General features: G+C 42.4%; 1 long non-coding RNA gene across 1 annotated transcript; it reads right to left on the reverse strand.

Annotated features, from left to right (window-relative positions):
- Positions 1 to 1,676: 1,676 nt before the first annotated feature.
- On the reverse strand, positions 1,677 to 14,030 carry LOC140587648 (uncharacterized). The gene is made up of 3 exons (XR_011989341.1): positions 13,131 to 14,030; positions 2,314 to 2,410; positions 1,677 to 2,216 (listed from the first exon to the last, which is right to left on the reverse strand). It is a non-coding gene; the product is annotated as an uncharacterized lncRNA (long non-coding RNA).
- Positions 14,031 to 19,415: the final 5,385 nt, after the last annotated feature.

Genomic DNA, 19,415 nt, shown 5'->3' on the forward strand with positions numbered 1-19,415 from the left:
CAGTATTTCACTATTATTTTAAGCATGCTTTAGGAACAGGTGCCAACAAAGGCATGTACACAGTGCTCAAACACTGCTTGTTGCACACACAGGGATGCGTAAAAAGATTAAAAATAAAAAAAGATTTCAATGTGAAAGATCATCAAAATATTTTAAGAAATATATGTCATAATAGTTAGTCATAATATTCATCAGAATTACCTAATTGCAGTAATGATGAGTGAAATTGGTTCATTATTACAGTGGGAACTACATATCCGCAGTTTCAGTTATCCATGGTTTATCACAATCTTAATAAAAAGTTTAAGAATTTCAAGAATGGTTCATTCACCTTGGTGGATTGCTATCACAATGCTAGATTTACCGTGTAGTAGAATAAAGCACTTTATATAACAGTGAAATACTGGGCCATCAATTTTAGAACTAGTTTTTGTTAGTCAATAGCACAATCGCTTTCCACTGCCTCAAGATAGAAATGCACCAACAATGTCCCAGACTCCACCTCATTTTAAGCGGCCATGGGCGCTCAGATGGGTGCAAGTACATTTGCTACTTAAACAACGTGGGTGTTTCACGGAGAAATGACAACTGTGTTGGGCTCATGCTAGCAAAGATACCTGCATTGCGCCTGGTGCCCCTTTGTGCCAGGGGTAAAATATCGCCAATCGTGACACCATGGTGAAGCAGCTATTTGAATAGGCAGTCACCTGAGCTCACTGTTCGGTTTCAATACAAGATCAAGCCTCTGCCTGACCAGACAGTGATTCACCAGATACATTTATTTGTGTGCCAGTTGATTGGGTGAATGGGTTTTGATATTTTACTGTACTGTTCGATAGTTGATTTAGTTTTGGGTCTTCATATTCCGGTGAGTTTTGGTTTTGTTTTTGTTCGAGTATTTGTCATACTTTTCTTTCCTGTTTGATTCCAGTTCCTGGATTTCCTGTTTTGGAATGTATGTCACTAGATTGGCTACAGAAAAGTAATTTCCCCAATTTGAGGGGAAGAGCAGTAGGGACCCTCAGGGCACCCCATGGGCCGTAAGCCTTACAGCCTGGTGACTGCCAGTGCCAGAATCCATGAAAATAAAACAGCTGTATCTCTTAGCAATGGAGCGTTTACACCTCCTAGAATGGGACCTTTTAATTATGGGTAAGGCTAACATCGTCTATGCCTTCTGTGAATCTCCACAGCTCTCTAGAGAAAGGGCAAACCCTGCTAATGGAGCTATACTCCCTTAGAGCAAGGGGAATCCCTGCTAGTGGAGCTGTACTCCCTTAGAGAAAGGGGAATCCCTGCTAATGGAGCTATACTCCCTTAGAAGAAGGGGAATCCCTGATAATGGAGCAATACTCCCGTAGGCTTCCCAACCAAACTCTACTAACTGTGTTACTGCTCTACATTGGTAGGGGGTTATCACACCCAAGCCTTCCTTTGGTTCAATCAAAAACATTATCAGCTCTGGAGTGGTGCCAAATACACACTTAACCATGCCTGGACCCATTCTTTCATTGCAATTGATCACAATCCCATCAGAGACCTTAGCCATTGTTCCTGTACAGCCAGACCCTGGGTTAAGAATTCTTATCAACAGACTGCCATAATGTTTTTAATAATAAAAACCTGAGATAAATACAATGGTTTGTAATAACGTTAGCACTCACTATGTTGTGATGCTCAGGAAAAGGTTGCGTGGCTTCAATGGTTTGCCGACTCTGTTGAACACTCCACAATGTATTTCATAAAACCGTTTTTTTAAGCCACTCTTGCTAAACAAATAAATGAGAACCTTATGTACCTGTTCCATCTTACCTACAAACTTAAAGACAGACTTAGAATCTCATTTGTAACCTGGAGACTTCCTGTACAGCTAAGCACAGGAGTCTTGCATTGGGAAACTGTCCAATTTTTAGTTGCCCAAACCCATTACACCAATGGTCCTGGATACACACTCCAGCCAAATTATCATCATTTGAGACTCTTGGCATTAATCTGCTGGAGTCAGCAAATGTTGTTCCACCATAATTGCCACCATTAGCATAGAGACTGATCAGGAGGTGGAGATGCACATTGATCCTGTGTTTTAATGAAATCTTGCTAAGGTGTTTTGGAAATCCCAGGTAGTTGCACAACCCTCTCATTGTCCGTATGACTGTTCCATTGACCTGCTGTTTCCCCATATATGCACATCTCTCAGGGTTCCAGACCAGTGATCTCTGCATTGTAGAAAGCAGAAAAATGTGGGAAAATGTGAGTGGGCCTATCCTTGTGTTAAGTATCATGACCTAAATGCCAAGAATTGCTAACCCCTACCTCACACTCTTTGAGTTTCATGTGTTCAAGTTGGTTTCATCCCTCAGGTATGGTAGGTCTCCAACAAGGGAAGAACTGGATCCTACGAATGTCAAGTCTGTCCATGAAAGAGGTGCAACATTTATCATTTTTAAATACTGCACCATTCACATTGAAGTCAGTGTTACCAAAATCAGTATTAAGACATTCTTGTTATAGTAAACAGGAAACTTATCCAGGCTGTACTTGGTTGGTTTTGTCTTGTGCCATCTTTGTAACCGAGAACTCTTAGAAGTTCAGAGGAGCAGAGAGACTGGTTTGAAGGTGCTATCCAGCCATTTTACGTCTTCACTGACTACTAGAATTTTCAGTACTTGCAAACCCTCAAATTGGACCCTTGCCAAGCCTGTTGGACCCTGATCCATTCTGTCTGCTGTCCCTTTTCTATACCAGAAGCACCTAGACCTGAGGGAAATTAGAAATGACAGAGTATAATGCTGCCTGAATTAATGAGGTATTGGAGAAAAATGAAAACAAAGAAAAGAGGGATTGACAAAGTTAGTTAGTTAGTATGGTTAGTGGTCAAAGATTCAGCTGGTAATTTTTGATATGACTCATTCAAGACAAACAAGTGAGCCCTTCTAAAAAGGGAGCCTTAGTTTTGGGAGTATGGCAACAACAGTGGTGATTATATGTCTTTAGTTCTATATAGTTGGGGTATGGCCTTGTGTCTGCATGCTTGCCCAGCTTTCCAAAGCACCAGTGTTGAAATTCCAAAAGGTGGCCACCATCGAGAATGTTGCAGCGATTGCATGGCCACCCGTGCCACCCATGCATCAGGTGAAGTATCTGCAGATCCCAGTGCTACTGTCTTGACACTCTTGACTCTTAATAGTCAGTTTGGTCAACCAGAGAGGACAGCGCAAGAAATGTACAAATGAGACAGGTGTTGGAAGCACAGGTCGAAAGGATTCACCCCAGAGAGATGGTCCTGGTGTCGTTTACCTAAGCCATCTTTAGTATGGAGCTGTGGTCAGTCACCAACACAAAGTATCTGCCTGTGAGTTAAGAATTAGTTATCACCCATTCATTGGTGAGGATCTGCTTTTCAACCCTTAGCATACCTCATATGTGCAAACAACAATCTGTGATTCAGGAACGGCATCAAGTGTTTTTCCTTGTCTAATACTGGGCCAACACTGAAGCAATAGGGCTTTCTGATTTGGGGACTGTAACAATTGGTCTGAACTAAGGGTTGGTGTGGTGCCATGCTTTAATGACCCAATAGGGCCACTGATAACCCCAAGTAGGGCATGGATGCCATGCTCAAAAAGAATACATCCCAATACTATTCGAATAGCTCCTGTACCTCCTGGATCTGCTGAGGTGCGAGGTATTCCCAATTGTTGACTTTTCAGGCTGGTGGCTCTGGGTCCAGCTGGACAGGATGGGGTTGTGTTCTACCCACCTTCAGAGCAATTTGACATTGTACTTGTAGATCTGGCCCAATTGCCATCATACTAACTGGCTGATTAAGTGCACCAATTTAACCTTCTCCTCCATTAGGTACAGCTCCTTCAAATGGTAATAAATGTATGAGCAATGTGTCTCTACCCAAGAGGAGCTCAAAGGGAGAGTAGCTGGTGGAGGCAAACAGCACAATAAAGAGCACAAACGGAATCAGGTCTCAGTTGTAGCTATCCTCATCCAGCATCATCTGAAGCATCCTTCTGAAGTCTGGTTAAACCATCTCATTAATCCATTGGGTTGGGGGTAGTAATATAAGCCATTCCAGGCTTTCCACTCTGGGGAATGTTTATGTTAAGTGAAGTTGGCCCCTTTCAGGGGCTGAACTGATTTGTCTGGTTGGCTGGTGTGGGCCATGAAGTAAGTAGCATCTACCCTTTTGGCAATTTTCAGGAGGTCACATGGAGTTTTGGGAGCCATCTGCCCAAGTTCCAGCAATTGCACTACCACCTGTCCACCAGTCAGCAAGTGTCTGTTGAGGAGATCATTGTATCCCTGGATTTACAGAGAGAGGACACAATATTCTTAAGTGTTTTTTTGTCTAAGTTTCAGAGCCTGTAATTGAAAAAATAAAGCAGACTACTCAAACCTGTCCTCCTCCATCTAATATGCAGCCCAGAAAACTATATGTCCCTAGAGTTCATCATGATTTTCTCATCAAGTGACTCTGGACATCCTGGAGTATAATATCTGTAACAGTTAATCCAAGGTGGCTTCTGGTGGTCAGGGTGGCATAGACAAAATGGCCTATATTGTGGCCTGCTCAGATTGTTGAATCTTGCATTCTCATTCAGTGCCATCATAATCATAAGCCCATATCACCCTATTTTCTCAGATACACTATATTGCCAAACGTATTGGGACAACTTCCTTTACACACACATAACCTTTAATGACATCCCATTCTTAATACATAGGCTTTAATATGGAGTTGGCCCACCCTTTGCAGCTATAACAGCTTCAAATATTCTGGGAAGGCTGTCCACAAGGTTTGGGAGTGTGTTTATGGGAATTTTTGCCCATTATTCCAGGAGACCACTTGTGAGGTCAGGCACTGATGTTTGACGAGAAGGCCTGGCTTCTAGTCTCTGCTGTAATTCATCCCAAAGGTGTTCTGTTGGGTTGAAGTCAGGGCTTCATGCAGGCCAGTCAAGTTCTTCCACACCAGACTTGCTCATCCATATCCTTATGGACCTTACTTTGTGCACTGGTGAACAGTCATGTTGGAACAGGAAGGGGCCATCCCCAAACTGTTCCCACAAAGTTGGGAGCATGAAATTGCCTAAAATGGCTTTGAATGCTACAGCATTAAGAGTTCCTTTCACTGCAACTAAGGGGCCAATCCCAACCCCTGAAAAACAACTCCACACCATAATCCCCCCTCCATCAAACCTTACACTTGGCACAATGCAATCAGACAAGTAACATTCTCCTGGCAAGTGCCAAACCCAGACTCATCCATCGGATTGCCAGAGAGAGAAGCGTGATTTTTCACTCCAGAGAACATATCTCCACTGCTCTAGAGTCCAGTCGTTGTGTGATTTATACCACTGCATCTGACACTTTGCATTGCATTTGCTGATGTAAGGCTTAGATGCAGCTACTTGGCCATGGATACCCACTCCATGAAGTTCTCTATGTACTGTTCTTGAGCTAATCTGAAGGCCACACAAAGTTTGGAGGTCTGTAGCTATTGACTCTGGTGACTTCTGCACACTGTGTGCCTGAGCATGCTTTGTCCCCGCTCTGTGATTTTACGTGGCCTTCCACTTTGTGGCTGAGTTCCTGTTGTTCCCAATTGCTTCCACTTTGTTAAAATATCACTAACAGTTGACTATATAATATTTAGTAGCAAGGATATTTCACAAATGGATTTATTGCACAGGTGGCATCCTATCAGAGTACCATGATTGAATTCATTGAGCTCCTGAGAGCGAGTGTAGCAATCGGTGATTCGACCAGAACGGGCACGCAGTAGTTGTGGAAGTCGTAATTTATTTCCCTAAAATGAACGGAGCAGTCAGCGACGTACAGCCTCTCCTCAGCTTACACAGCGCCAAATCCAAGTGGATTCTCACAGGAATTTTACATCGCGCAACACAGGTGTGACAGAAAGAGTAATCAAAAAAAATTATATCCATACAGAATGAAATATAAACACAAAACTTCCCTATTAACTTACAACCAAATGGCTAACTTACAGTCAAAACAAAATGTTAAACAATAATACCTCTCAAACATAATACATAACCTACCTAAAATGAACGGAGCAGTCAGCGACGTACAGCCTCTCCTCAGCTTACACTAATCGTGGGAAGGGGAAAAGTTTATTACAAATTTTGCCTAAGGTTCCTTATCGATATATTAATAAATTATAACGTGGGGGGATATAATCAATATTGCTAAAGGAAATTTTATTCTAATAATTTAAACAACAGAATTTACAAATTATTAATACTTTAGGTTAAAGTTGGCGGAGAGCTGAATTACATGTCTTACCAGCGCCAAATCCAAGTGGATTCTGACAGGAATTGGCGCAAAAAAAAATAATTGCAACGCTGACTGCTGCCACACCTACAACACTCAAGTAGGAACCTTTGTGGCGGAACCAAAAAGTACAAACCAAACCAACGAAATGCAATTTTAAGTACAAACAGTCACAAATAACTCGTCATAAATAATAATTACATTAAAAAAAAACAAAGGACTGAAGGAGTTCATAAAACCAATAGCTACACATTAACATGGCTACATACACCCCCCTGAACTCCTCAGCACTTCCTCAACAAGGTATTTCACAGAGTACAATAATAGTCAAAATAGTGCAGTCTGCCAATTGTCATCTATAATATTCAATGCTGTGCAAAATACTTTTTTTTTCCAACTCTAGGAAGAGTGATAGAAGAAAGCTGGCCAGGCTCCAATCTATCATTCGCAAAAGAGAGTGCCGTAAACACCATCTCATCACTAAAGAAACATGACTATTAGACTTAGACTGCAAACAGGAGAAAACCTCATGACTGAAATTTGACTCGCCAATAACTTCAAGAATACTCTGCCACCAATACCTTAGTTCAACAACTCATAAAAATAAAGATCTGGCATACCCACTAACAGTTTTACAAAGTTGTGCATTCTTTTGAGTCATATTCTGGATCAACCTGCTTGTTGGTTTGACTATTCTACCAACCCTTGTTCTAATCTGACTACCTGCAGGTCTAAGGACTGTAGTTCCAATTACTGAAGGGGTCCTAATCATGTCATTCCCAATTTCCTGGCTTGCTGGGTCATTACTGTTAGGTTCTGATTCCCCTTGTGAATTCACACAACCTATACCACTGATGTCAGACCCTCTAGCTACTGAGTGACTTCCTTCAGTGACTCTGACACCGAACTTCAGCGATAACCTATCATCAGGTGCGCTTGTCTCATGATTCACAGAAGGCCGTGGGAGTGCATATTCATCCCTTGGGAGATCATCAGCTTCAGGGGTTTCTGCTACCCAGTTGGCAGTGCGTTCTGTCTTGTCAATTTCAGACTCTTGCATAAGAGTATGTCTGATAGACTCACTCAACTCTTGGCTCAGTTCCGAGCTAGTCTCAAGGAAAAACTCCGCTTCTTCCTCTTCTCTGACTGGAAGAAAGCTAGCTTGCAAGAGCATGTTTCTATGAACAACTTTCTCCTGACCATTGCTGGTACTTTTCACTCTGTAAACATGGCACCTGGGATCCTTAGACAGCACAATGTAGGGAGTGGATTCCCATTTGTCAGCTAGTTTCCGGCGTCCCCGTTCACCCTTGTTAGCTAAAAGGACTTGGTCTCCCACCTCAATGTCTATGCCTTTCACCCGTCTATTATACAGTTCCGCCTGATGCTGCTGGCTGCAGCCCACATGGACTTTGGCCACTCTGAGTGCCTCCTTCAGGTTGTCCCTCATCCGTCTCACATAACTGTCATAGTCTGTGACATCATTGTCTCTCCCTATGTTGTGAAACATCACATCTACTGGTAATTTCGGGGTCCTCCCAAACATTAAATAGAAGGGGGCGTAGCCAGTTGATTCGTGGGCTGTACAATTATAAGCAAACGTCAACGTCTGAAGCATTTGTGGCCATTTTTGTTTAGCCCTAGGGGGCAATGCTCTAATCATGTTACCTAGGGTCCTATTGAACCTCTCAGCATGGCCATTTCCCATAGGGTGATATGCTGTTGTCCTGGACTTTTTCACGCCAGCTATCTCCAGCAGCTCTCGGATCAATTGGCTTTCAAAGCTAGCACCCTGGTCTGAGTGGATCCTGAGTGGGAAACCATATACACAGAAGTACCTATTCCACAACTGCCGTGCAACTTGTTTTGCAGACTGATTAGAGCATTGAAACGCATGAGCCATCTTAGTAAAGTGATCTGTGATGACTAGTACATCTACACTCTTGCCCTGGGAGTCCTCTGCAGACCAAAAATCAAGACACACTAACTCTAGAGGGTAGCTTGTTTTGATGCTTTCTAATGGAGCTCTGCCCTCAGGATCAGGTGTCTTGCTGACAACGCATCGTCTACAGCATTTGATATACTCTCGAATGTTATGCTCCATGCCAACCCAGAAGAATCTCTGCCTAGCCAGGTGGAGAGTTCTGCTTTGGCCCTGGTGGCCAGCATCATCATGCAGGGCCCTCAGCACGTGACTGGTCATGCAGGTGGGGGTCACATATTGGTAACGCCTCTTCCCTGTCAGCAGATCTTTACATACCCTATACAAGATGCCATCTAAAAGTTTAAGCTTATCCCACTGCTTGAACATCTTTAAGCTTTTAAGGGAGAGTTTTACCCTCTCTCGGCGAGACGGCCGCCTCCCGCGAACTACAAAAGGGATGACCTGGGACAACACAGCATCATTAGTTTGCTTATCTTGCAGTTCCTGAAGCGAAAATACTGGTAAGGTGCTCTGCCCAGGTGGTACAAGTCGCTCAATATCTTGGGCCAGCCATGAGAGTACTCGTTGTGTTGGCCCTTGATTCCACTCAACATGGCCCGACAGAGCCGCAGACACTTCACTGTTACTAAATGAGCAACACTCCAGGGACTTTGTAGATTGTTGGCATTCCATACTTTGATGGTTCGCACTGAGCTTGAAGACGTCTTGAATTGTACCCTCTCTGATCTGCTGCGATTCCTCTACCAGTGCTCCATATGGTTCTGTCATGAGCCTCTGACTGACCCGGCTACAGACAAAGGGCTCCCTGCTCAGAGTATCGGCAACAATGTTTTTATTACCAGGTATGTACTTTATGTTGAAGTTATATGGTGACAGTTTGGCAACCCACCGCTGCTCACATGCGTCAAGCTTAGGCTTTGTTAAAATGTAAGTCAGTGGGTTATTGTCTGTCCATACCGTGAATTCATGACCCTTCAGCCAGTGGCTGAATTTGTCACAGACAGCCCACTTCAATGCCAAGAACTCTAAGCGGTGAGCAGGATAGTTGTTCTGTGCACGGGTGAGCGTCTTGCTGGCAAAAGCAATAGGGCGTGCCCTATTCTCACCCTCCTGTACTTGAGATAACACAGCACCCAACCCGTCCTGAGAAGCATCCGTGCACAGAAGGAATGCACGACTGAAGTCAGGGTGAGCTAGTACTACAGATTCCACAAGTGCAGTTTTCAACTGCTGAAATGAGTCACTGTGTTCTTTCGTCCAATCAGATGGACAGAGTCTACGGAAGGAAGTAACACCTCTTGTGTTGTCTTTCTTCCATTTTGTAGTGGCTGTCAAGGCGAAAAGAGGTTTTGCTATTCTGGAGCATTCTGGTATGAATTGCTGGTAGTACATGACCATGCCCAGAAATGATCTTATCTTCTTCTGGGACGGTGTGACCCCATCTTCCATCATAAGGTCAGCCTCTGTCACGTTACGGATAGCCTTGACTTTGTCTGGGTCTGTTGAAACCCCAGTCTCATTGACAACATGACCCAAGAAATGCACACTTCTCCTGAGAAGATGACATTTTTTTGGGGCCAACTTAAGACCATGGCAACGCAGTCTACTGAAAACTACCTCTAACCTCTTCAGAGCTTCTGCTTCATTGGCAGCATACACTAGGACATCGTCTAAGTAGCAGAGCAACGTGAGGAAGTTTTGGTCGCCAAATATATTCATCATGAGACGCATGAAACTTGCTGGGCTGTTACAGAGACCCTGAGGGAGCCTATTGAATTCGTAAAGTCCCATGGGTGTGGTAAAAGCAGTTAGTTTCTTATCCTCCTCTGCCATAGGAATGTTATAAAAACCGGATGTCAGATCCATGGTGCTGAAGATGGCACTGCCTCCCAAGGCTGCAAGACAATCTGACTGATGAGGAAGAGGATGGGCATCCTTAACAGTGCGCGCATTCAACCAGCGATAGTCTACGCAGATGCGAAGATCCCCATTCTTCTTCCACACGAGTACTAACGGAGAGGCCCACTCGCTACTAGACTTGCGGATAATTTCATGCTCTTCCATCTCGGTGAGTGTCTGTCGTAATTTGTGGTACTGCCCTGGTGGAACACGGCGATAAGGAAGCCTAAATGGGCGACTGTCTGACAGATGAATTTGATGAACAAAATCCTTAGCAAATCCACAATCAAGCTTATTCTTGGAAAACACATCCTCATATTTGTGGACCAACTTCAGTAACTGAGTCTTCCAGTGATGTGACACCTCGCATAAGTCGATATCCAGATCATCCAACCCCAGCTTATGTAGTATGTCACAGAACTTTGACTGGGGAGGTGAATCTATGGTGACAGCTTCATGTGTAGTCTGTGTCTGCACTTTGACCGTCTCACTCGGCTGCTCAGAAGTGGGGTCGAGATCTTCAGCTGCTATGCAGGAAGACACATCTGCAACTCTTGTGTTACGTCTCAGGGTAATGGGCTTGTCACTAGAATTCAAGATCCTAACTGGGACCCACCTGTCACCAGTCATGGTAGCCATGGACCTGCAGGCAATGACACTTTTCAAGCGAGACTGTGTTTTTGTGGGCTCAATCAGAATGGCACTTCCCATAGAGACTGGTGAGGTTGTGGGTAACTTCCCCCACACTAGATGCTCACGCTTCGGCAGAAGGGTTACTGCTTGGGCTAGCTTAACAGTCCCGATAACATCTGGGATCTCATCACCCCTCCATCTGTTAATGCCAGACAGCATACTAAGAAATAGCACTATTTCAGAGGTGCCTGAAGATTCAGGTTTGCTTAGAACCTGCCAGAATTGCGGAAATTGTTTGAATTCCCTCAAGAGATGTTTAATAACATTGGTTCCCAAGATCAACTGATCTTTCTGTCCAGGAATGACAAGAGTGGGAACCATGAATGTATAGCCATACAGATCCATCTTCAGGTTGTATATACATTTTGGCTTTACTTGGACCCCACCACAACCTACAAGCATGATACTACCACAGACATTGTCTGACTCTGATGCTGGACTTAGACTCCCAAGTTCCTTCTCTGCCTGCTCACTCATTGTGCATGCCATAGAACCTGTGTCTAACAGAGCTTGTAGGATAACCTGACCGTTGACTTTCGCAGAGGTGTAAAATAGGCTGTCAGCCTTGTCTACAGTGATAATGTTCTGAAACAATACTTTGGTACCAGGTGGAGCAGACTCTGAGGCGTTATTAAACAAAGACTGCATGTCATTAAGCATGAGGGTGTCATTTGTGGCACTCGTACTGTCCCCTCCCAAGTACGAGCAGTCTAGTTTCCCTGGTTGAACAAACCTTCAGCCTGCTGGGTAGGGAGTGTTGCAACTTTAGGGCAATCTCTCCGCTGATGTCCAACTTCTAAACAAACTAGGCACCTCCTTTCCCTCATACAGTGGGTGCGTGTGGAGTGCGAGTCGTTGCCACAGACCTTGCATGGAGTAAAGCGGGACATGGGTAGATGCTGTGGCTTAGTTACTGCAAGAACAGGCTGATTAGAACGTTCCAATATTCTTTCTAACATACTCAGCACACGCGCCAGTGCACCTGCTTCAGAGTCAGCGACCTCACTTCCCTTAACTGGATTACACGGGACACATTTTGCAGTGCTCACCACAGCACGGTCTGTCTCTGTCTTTAAGGTTTCAGATGAGATTACAGCTGCAGCTACCTGAAAGGCGTGGGGTGAAGCTTTTAATTTCACCTGGTTTTCCCTCTGATGCTCATCGATGGCTTCCTGTACCTCTATTAAGGACCACTTAGTTACGGGTTTGCACTTAAATACATATGCTAAGTTTGGATCTGGGCAATTCCTTATGAACATCATAGCCACTTCAGTATCCATGTTTCCCATCCTACTACCATGGGACTGCAGGTGCTTAACAGCAGCTTCAGCTGCAGTATTTAACCTGACCCAGTAATCCACTGGTGCCTCCTTAGCTATTGGCTGAGTGGCATAAAAGTCTGCCAGCGGTTGAACTGAACTGGGACTTTCACTGAAATATCGTCTCAAAATACTGTATATTACCTCAGGGGAAGTTGGTTTGCCACATGAAGAATAGCTCTTTAATCCTACCTTGACTATGTTCTTTGCTCTACCAAGGAGATGGTTCAGGATCTCTTCATGTTGCTCCTCCCCTGAGAGACTTTTCTTGTGTATATACACCTCCATTATATCAATCCATTCCTGAATGGAGCAACTGTCTGTTCCGTCACCTCGGAATATTGGGGGTCCCTTGACATCCGACCTGATTACTAAGTTTACCTTTGAGAGATCTAGCGTGGCATCAGATGTTTTAACTCCAGATAAGTCCTCTGTGCGTGGCCTCACAGGGGCATGCGGGGTCTGACTGGTCATTAGACGACTAGCTATGGACTCCCCTATCTGGTTCCCTAACTCACCTATCAGATTAAGTAACTGCTGCGTTGTGTTTTCATTACCAGTGACAGGGGTTGAGAACTGCGGGTCAAGCTCAGGAATATCTGCTAACTGACTAGCGTCTGTGGGTTCATCATGTGTAAACACAACAGTTTCACCTCTTCTGGCCACCTCTCTTGAACCAAACATTGCTCTACCTCTCCCTATAACTGGAGTAAAGACATTAAATGCATCCTCACCTCTACCCGCCATTCTACAACTATAGACCATATGTATATGAAAATCGTGAAACTAAAAATTAATACAATTCAATGTATGAAATATGAGGAAAAATAAAAGGAAAAGAAAAAAAAATATATATGCACAACTTAAAAGTTAATATAACCGACAAATATAGTGGTTCCGGTTTTTAAAATGCAAAGAGCCCGTTGCGCTTAAAACCTCAACCACCGATTATCTGAATCCACACCCACCGACTCGATGTCACAGGAGTCACAAGGTCACAGCACGGCCCGGCGATCGGCGATAGCAGATCTGATGTATCCGGGTCACGGCACCAGTTTATGTAGCAATCGGTGATTCGACCAGAACGGGCACGCAGTAGTTGTGGAAGTCGTAATTTATTTCCCTAAAATGAACGGAGCAGTCAGCGACGTACAGCCTCTCCTCAGCTTACACAGCGCCAAATCCAAGTGGATTCTCACAGGAATTTTACATCGCGCAACACAGGTGTGACAGAAAGAGTAATCAAAAAAAATTATATCCATACAGAATGAAATATAAACACAAAACTTCCCTATTAACTTACAACCAAATGGCTAACTTACAGTCAAAACAAAATGTTAAACAATAATACCTCTCAAACATAATACATAACCTACCTAAAATGAACGGAGCAGTCAGCGACGTACAGCCTCTCCTCAGCTTACACTAATCGTGGGAAGGGGAAAAGTTTATTACAAATTTTGCCTAAGGTTCCTTATCGATATATTAATAAATTATAACGTGGGGGGATATAATCAATATTGCTAAAGGAAATTTTATTCTAATAATTTAAACAACAGAATTTACAAATTATTAATACTTTAGGTTAAAGTTGGCGGAGAGCTGAATTACATGTCTTACCAGCGCCAAATCCAAGTGGATTCTGACAGGAATTGGCGCAAAAAAAAATAATTGCAACGCTGACTGCTGCCACACCTACAACACTCAAGTAGGAACCTTTGTGGCGGAACCAAAAAGTACAAACCAAACCAACGAAATGCAATTTTAAGTACAAACAGTCACAAATAACTCGTCATAAATAATAATTACATTAAAAAAAAACAAAGGACTGAAGGAGTTCATAAAACCAATAGCTACACATTAACATGGCTACACGAGCAACCCATTCTTTTGCAATTGTAGAAGCAGTCTGCATGCCTAGGTGCTTGATTTTATACACCTGTGGCTATGGAAGTGATTGGAATACCTGAATTCAAGGATTTGGAGGGGTGTCCCAATACTTTTGGCAATATAGTGTATGTATCTCTCAAAGGGTCACAGTGATCCTAACCATCAGGAATCAGTTTTCATAGTCCTGTAAATTGGTCCCCTAATTGAAGTTTCTCCAAGTCCATCAGTTTTTAGTATTAGAATTAGAATTCTAAGACTAAAAACTGAATTTAGTGATCAGTGTTGACACACCACAGCACACAACAATGAAATGTGTCCTCTACATTTAACCCATATGGGATGTCGTGACATAGCAGGGGGCAGCTAATTCAGCACCTGTGGAGCAGTGCTTGGGGGCAGTACCTTGCTCAGGGTACCTCAGCGGTGCCTTGTTGGTCAGGGATTTGAACCTGCAATCTTTCAATCACAAGTGCGCTTCCCTAACCATTAAGCCACCACTGCCACAAAATTTTTATCCAGTAGGCTGGACTCCCGCTGTTCCCACAAGACTTAACCTGCCTCCCCTACAGCACTGACCACCTGCTCCCTGCACCACCCCCACCCCTTTACAGGATCTCAGAGAATGTGGTGAACTAAGGCCTTTAATTATCCCTTGGGAGCCTGTTACGTCCCAGTAAGTTTAGGGAGAAAAGGGCCGTAACAAACCACAACAAAGGGGATATAGAAGAAAATTAAACAAGGTGAAACAGACATATACAGTATGGCCTGATTTAATGACATCTTTAGGACATTTAGTTAAGTAACAAAGTATTTACAATATTACAAACCCTCCGTGCCAGGTGGGTTGTAGGCGCTACAAAAAAAGTGTTTTAAATTCCTGCAGTCTGCTAACTAACTACAGGAAAAGAAACAAAGCCAGACTGGCTATGTATCCTACCCTGTTTACCCAAATATAAAATACAGAGGTAGTACCTGTCTCTAGTCTTCTTTGCCTTGACAACCAATTTCTGTGAAACTGCTAGGGTGGATCTCATCACAGACTGGCAAATCCTATCCTGATCCAACCTGAGGCAACATCTATAGATAACCAAGGAGCTTTATGGAACAAACACTCTCTTCAGGCAGGTCAAACTAAATACATATGTACTCAGAGCTCAGATAATGACAGAGCACAAATGAGCACAAAAAATTGCAGAGGAGCACACAGCAGTATGGCAAGGAGGTGCTGTAGGTCACACTCTCTGTAGTTAGCTCATACCATTCTGGAGGTGGGGCCAGAAACAATTAGTCTTCAGTGCTCAGAACACGGATGTGTAAGAGCTTCCCAGTAGATGAAGTCTGCAATGAAGGAACAGACATGCATTTACCTAACTAAGGTCTGTAACTGAGCCACATTCAGCCTTATCTAACCAAGGACCTTAGCAGAGCCACTGCCAGGCTTTTTTTTATGATACCTTCCCCAGTCCAACGCTCAGGCTAAATATCTCAATCTAGAACTTGTCAGTTTCCTATGAATGTAGGGATCTGACAAACAATATGATGGGGCAGATTATTTATCCTGAGGTGAATCACACATAATGCCCTTGTCATTTGAACAATGGGTTTGATCTCTTTCCAGTGTGTTTGGGGGTACCAACCTTCAATGTTCCCACTCAATTTGCTATGTATCAACACTCATATTGTTTACAAATGGTTTAAGAAAAGCAAAACTGTAGTAAGTGTAGCTTACATAACCAGGTTCCTGTGAATTCCTGTGAACAACAGGCATTCTGGAAGAGACCACAATCTTGGAATACAGGGAAATACTGGTAGACAATGAGCTGCAGTGACTGTAAACTAATGGCTACTGAAGCTTCTTGGACATCTGCTCATTTTTGAATTCTAGGTAAGGTCATTAGTTCACCCAGTTGTTTAAATAGTGGTTGCTTAGAAATTTTAATGTGTTTGTTTTTTCTTGTTTCTTGATTCATTCAAATGTAGCTTTAGTTGATTGGATCCAGTCTTTATGTTCCTATGCTTTTGGTTATTTTATTTCTTTATTATTTTGCTGTTGCATGCTACATTCTTACCTTCTGTTCCTTTTTAGTTCTCAGTCCTGGAGTCCCTGTTCTGTGATTTATTTCTCCACCTGGGTCCTTCTATGCATGTTTTGGGCTGGAGAACCTTTGCTTGGTAGAAACCCAAGTCCTGTCAGCACTAAGCACCCATGAAATCCATCTGGAAAAGGTACTGGAAAAGGAAAACAGATGTCCTCGGCAGCTGGTGATCTAACTCAGGACGCTCATTTGTTGTTAACTATCAATAGTTTTGAGTCTTTCTCTCTTAGAACTTTGCTTTCTTCCCTTTTTCAGTAATAAACTACTTTACTAAGTTTTTTTTTTTTGACTAATCTCTTCTAAAGGTGCCATTTTCTGAACCAATCGTAACATATGAACAAACATAATGTGAGTATACTGTATATTCCTATTTATAATTCTTGCTATAGATGTTTGAATTTGCTGAAGGGTGTGAATTTGTGCTTCATGTGACTATTACATAGCAGTTGTTTCACATGCTAAAAATGCATGTTTTATGGTATATTTAACAAACATGTAATTTCACTTATGCAATATTCAATGGTGTATTCAGTAATTTATTAAACAAGTAATCTGAAATGATACAAAGGTCCAAGCTCATTTGGGAAAAACATTTGCCCAAACAAGAGGTGATGTTAATGTATTTTGATCAATATTGTCCAATAACAGAGAATTAGAACATGTCCAGATAGACGTAGGCTTCACGGGGTAATAGAATTGAAAAAATCACTTGTGAATGACTTGGTGCTTGCCACCGATGTGGACCTGTGCTTATTAAATGGAACCTGGCTCAGGCCCACAGACACTATTCCTCTTGTTGAAGCCTCACCAGATGGGTTTAATTTCATACAGAAACCTTGGGGCTCCGGACCTGGAGGCAGACTGACAGCTATTTTTACCTCACTGTTAAAAATCAAAACAAAAATTATAAAAGATTTTACAATACAGTGGTACCTCAGAACTCCGGATTGAATCCTAAAAAGTTCGAGATCTGATTGAATTTTCCCCATAAGAAATAATGGAAAACCAATTAATTGGTTCCCAGCCCCAAAAAATTACACCTAAATATGTTTGTTTAGCATTTAAACACAAAATGAACTGGATAAAACAAGAAGAGCATATACTGTACTAAACACATCTAAGCACATTTATCAAAACAGTAATTTGTAAAGTAAGAAAATAAATGTATCCAAACAATGCGTCCTGCCCCGATTGTCTGCTCCTTCCGTGTGCCACGCCCCCTCATTAACCTCGTGTGGAATCCCCGTGTGATCAGCTGTTTCTGGTTGTTGTCATTAGTCCTCTGTATTTAGTCAGCATTTCAGTTTGTTTCCCCAGTCTGGTCATTGTACTGTCCGACTGCGTTTTGCCTGTCTTACCTGTAATTAAACCCGTATGTCTGCGCCTTTGTCTCTGTTCCGTCCCCGCTCGGCACGGCAACATTATTATAATTAAATGTATTAATGGTTTATTATTAATATTAAAATAATGAATAAGAAATCTTTATTTTTAAATGTATTTTATTATATAATAATTACTGTTACTGTCTATCATTGTCTAAATGTATTTTTACTGACTAAATATATGTATTCAGCTAGTGTAAACATGCACGATGCTATCACAGCGAATGTGAGGCAAGACTGAAGTGTTACCCTTTGTTTCCGCTGAGAGACGTGCTGCGTGTTACGTTCTATGTCGGGCGATTAAGCAGGAAGCGGGGAATCACCATACGGGCAGACAGAGATCCAGAAAGACTGGGTTTTAATCGGAAAAGCACGAGTAACACTAATCACACGGTACAAATGTCAATGACAGACCTAGGGAAACAGACTTGAAAGTGGACTAAATACACAAGACAAGCAGAAAATAACAGGCAACAGGTGATCACAATCGGGGTAGCACGCGTAGGTAATGAGGGGGCGTGGCACACACGAGGATCGTACGAGCAGGTCATGACACTGCGAGACTCATTTCCCCGCGCGTGCAAGTTATCTTAGGTAGGCGTTCACGGTTTGACTTCTGAGATTCAGATCGAGCTCTAGGTAATTTTTTTTCGAACTGGTTGGTTCGACTTTTAAGAAATTCAAGTTCTAATGAATTCAAGAACTGAGGTACCACTGTATTTGAAGCAATATTACTTGAAATGACGTCTGACCCGCCCATCTATAATCTTATAGTATACAGTCCCCTGGACCAAACACCATAGACTTAGTTTCTCACTGAATTTGAGGAACTTCTCAATGACTTCATCATCAGAAATGTTCAGTTTGGCACAGTCCAACAGCCTGCAACAATACAAGCAAGGCCGATATTTGGCTTATTGAGCCTATTGCTCTAATCTTATTTATCATAATAGAAATAACCCTCACTACCATATTAGGACAACAACTTATCTGACAAATAAAGCTGAACCACCACTACCACAAGTAATATTGGTAGTGAAAATTTCAATGGCTTCTTTAACAATCAAATTAACAACATTAGACTTAAAAAAATTTCAAATGGCTGACACACAATTCTGATGCAAACACAAGACACACACACCCTTAATGTATCTGAATTAGTCAATGAACATAAGTTAAAAACACTAATAATTAAAACTAAACTAACCACTTGTCCACTTGACCCAATCCCAGCTTGACTTCTAAAGGAATCCCTAGGAGTTCTGGCCTATAACTGGCTTAATAAATGCATCCCTGAATTCCAAAGATAAGCCCAACTAATTTGAAGTGGCAGTCATCGGGCCTCTGCATTTAGATCCACAAGAGCTCAGAAATTACAGACCTGTCTCCAAAATTCTGAACTAGATAGTTGCTGCTTAGCCTCAGTCATACCACACGACAAACTTGATAGATTCCAACTGGGCTTCTGAAACTGAAATTGCTTTAACTAAAGTCATAAATAACATAACAATGGCAACTGATTTTGGCAATGTGACTGTGCCCATGTTTTTGGACCTTAGTGCAGCCTTTGGCACAGCTGATCATTTTACTCTATTACATAGACTTGAATTTGATGTTGGGCTGTGTGGAATTACAGTATGTTGAAATGGTTTAAATCTTATACAAATATGTTAAAATGTCCAGTAACTGCACTTATGTGTCACTGGTCAAGTTTGCGGTACCACAAGGATCAGTGCTTCCACTACATTGTTCTCTCTCTACATGCTGCCATTAGGTAACATAATGAGAAAACTTAATAATGTTAATTGTTACTCCAACATTTCAAAATATACTTTCAACTGAACCTAATGAGCCCTCATATATTGTCAGTTTAGTTAATTGCTTC

The sequence above is a fragment of the Paramormyrops kingsleyae genome, chromosome 2 (assembly GCF_048594095.1).
Source record: "Paramormyrops kingsleyae isolate MSU_618 chromosome 2, PKINGS_0.4, whole genome shotgun sequence".
Taxonomy (NCBI): domain Eukaryota; kingdom Metazoa; phylum Chordata; class Actinopteri; order Osteoglossiformes; family Mormyridae; genus Paramormyrops; species Paramormyrops kingsleyae.